Source organism: Cibotium barometz, chromosome 27 (genome assembly GCF_041138505.1).
Source record: "Cibotium barometz isolate CiBa-2024 chromosome 27, ASM4113850v1, whole genome shotgun sequence".
NCBI lineage: Eukaryota > Viridiplantae > Streptophyta > Polypodiopsida > Cyatheales > Cibotiaceae > Cibotium > Cibotium barometz.
In genome coordinates this window covers 28,369,139-28,372,344 of record NC_141072.1, presented here as the reverse complement: position 1 = coordinate 28,372,344, position 3,206 = coordinate 28,369,139, and positions in this window count along the sequence as shown.

The following is a 3,206-nucleotide window of genomic DNA, read 5'->3' as shown; positions in this document are numbered from 1 at the left end:
TGGATTATGGTCCAATTAAGGTTCCTATGGGCCAATAGCATCAATCCATGTGTAGGGAGGAGATAAATCCATTTTGTAAAAGAAGATACCAAAAAATGAGTAAATGCTCACATAAGATGAAGAGTTGAAAATGTACAAGGTTTATTAGTAAAAAAATATGAGCAATATTAAAAATATGAGATATTTTGGGTATCCAAAAATGAGTAAATGCTCACATAAGATGAAGAGTTGAAAATGTACAAGGTTTATTAGTAAAAAACTATGAGCAATATTAAAATGATTCCATTATGACACATATGTAAGGAAGGGGAGTTCTTTAAAGGAGGTGCATATTTCACATAAGATGAAGTGTTGAAAATGTACAAGGTTTATTAGTAAAAAACTATGAGCAATATTAAAATGATTCCATTATGACACATATGTAAGGAAGGGGAATTCTTTAAAGGAGGTGCATATTTCACATAAGATGAAGAGTTGAAAATGTACAAGGTTTATTAGTAAAAAAACTATGAGCAATATTAAAATGATTCCATTATGACACATATGTAAGGAAGGGGAGTTCTTTAAAGGAGGTGCATATTTCACATGCTTGAATGAGTTTTAAACTCATAAAAATTGAGATATTTCATCTCTCCTCTCTCCTCATTCAAGTCTAGTTCCAAAAAGTTAGCTTAACTGACCTAAAAATGGTCAAATATTGACCAAACTGATTTAGAAAATTCTAGAATCAGTTTGTTTGGTTAGGAGCTCAATTTTTCCTATAAATAGAAGCCTCCCCCTTGTTAAAAAATAGATAGTGTTTATGCATCGTTACTCTACTCCGCCTAAGCCAAGAACTGTGAATTCATTTAATAATTCACTAGTTTTTGGAGGTTCCCTCTTTCTTCAATCCCCATTAGTGGCTCCATCAACATACTTAACCAATTGATTGGTTGGGGGCCTCTACCGTGAACAAAGAATCAAGCAATTTGTAAGGTAATTAGTGAATATTGATCTTTTCTATAATTTCTCAATGTTTCTCTCTTCTCAACCCCTCTCAAGCTTGAGAAGCTTAATTGGTATGGTTTTTTAAATGCTATTGAAGTTAATTGGTGAATAGTAGTGAAGAGTTACATAATTTAATAAATGCTATTGAAGTTAATTTTCATTTATGTTTAAATTCTAATGGTTTTTATGTAAATTCTCTATCTCACTCAAGAAATGGTCATACTCATGACCCATTCTCAATCCAAATCAAGCTTTTCATAAAGCTTTTCCTTAACCCAAGATTAAGCTATGCTTGAGGCCAAATTAATGGCTTTTTTCTATGCTTTTAGTTTATGTATATTGATGATTCAATCCATTATGGATTAATGATCCAATTAGAGATCATTTTATTTATTTTCTTAATGATAAGCTTTATCCCTTAGAAAAATTGAGATTTATCAGTCATAGCAGCGGAGCTATGGCAAAATTTTTATAAAAATTATGCATAAAATAATTTCATCCAAAGCATAAAAAGAGGACTTCCTACCATATTCTAGGAATTATCATCCTAGATTAATTGTTTTATATTATGCATTATTGATTTTCATGCATAGAGCTATGCATAAAATATTATTATTTTAACATAAAAGTGTTACTTTTATCATATTTGGATTTCATGCATAGAGGTATGCATAAAAGATTATTATTTTAACATAAAAGTGATACTTTTATCAAATTTTAATTTTCATGCATAGAAGTATGCATAAAGGATAATTTTTTTATATTAAAAGTGTTACTTTTATCATTTTTAATTTTCATGCATAGAAGTATGCATAAAGGAAAATTTTTATATCAAAAGTGTTACTTTTATCATTTTTAATTTTCATGCATAGAAGTATGCATAAAGGAAAATTTTTATATCAAAAGTGTTACTTTTATCATTTTTAATTTTCATGCATAGAAGTATGCATAAAGGAAAATTTTTTATATCAAAAGTGTTACTTTTATCATATTGGATTTCGTGCATAGAGGTATGCATAAAAGTTGATTATTTTATTATAAAAGTGTGACTTTTATCATAATTGAATTTCATGCATAGAGGTATGCATAAAAGTTGATTATTTTTTTGTAAGAGTGTTACTTTTATCATATTGGATTTCATGCATATAGGTATGCATAAAAGATATTCTTTTTATACTAAAAGTGCGATTTTTCTCATAAATGGATTTTATGCATAACTTAGATGCATAAGAGAAATTCTTTTATTCTAAAAGTGTAATTTCCTACCAAATTGAGTTTATGCATAAGAAGATGCATAAAAGATTGATTTTAATTTCGAAAGTGTTAGTCTCCTTAAATGGAATTTATACATAAATAAATGTGTAGAGAAATCTTATATGAAATATAAGAATTCTCTTTCTAAAAAAAAGATATGAAATGTGATAAGATGTGATAAGAGGTGTATGAGATGTGATAAGATTTGATAAGATGCGTATGGAAAGTGATAGGATGTGATAAGAGGTGTATGAGATGTAAAAAGATGTGATAAGATGTGTATGAGATGTGATAAGATTTGATAAGATACGTATGGAAAGTGATAGGATGTGATAAGATGTGTATGAGATGTGATAGAATGTGTTAAGATGAGTTAGGATGTGTTAAGATGCATATGGGATGTGTTAGGACGAGAATGGATGTAATATGGTTGTATGAATGTGATGTGGATGTATACATGTAGATGTATATGTATGAATGTGAATGTGGATGTAGATGTGGCTGTATAGATGTGAATGTGGAATGTGGATGTGGATGTATGTATGTATGTGGATGTAGATGTGGATGTATAGATGTGAATGGGAAGGTGGATGTGGATGTATGTGAATGTGGATGTATAGATGTGAATGTGGATGTAGATGTGGCTGTATAGATGTGAATGTGGAATATGGATGTGGATGTATGTATGTATGTGGATGTAGATGTGGATGTATAGATGTGAATGGGAATGTGGATGTGGATGTATGTATGTATGTGGATGTGGATGTATGAATGAGGAAGTGATAGTAGATGTATGCATGTGGATGTGGATGTATGGATGTGTATGTATGAATGTGGATGTATAAATGAGGATGTGAAAATGGAGGTAAGCATGTAGATGTGGATGTATGGATGTGAATGTGGATGTGGATGTGGATGTGGATGTATGGATGTGGATAAGGAGGTATGGATGTATGAATGTAGAT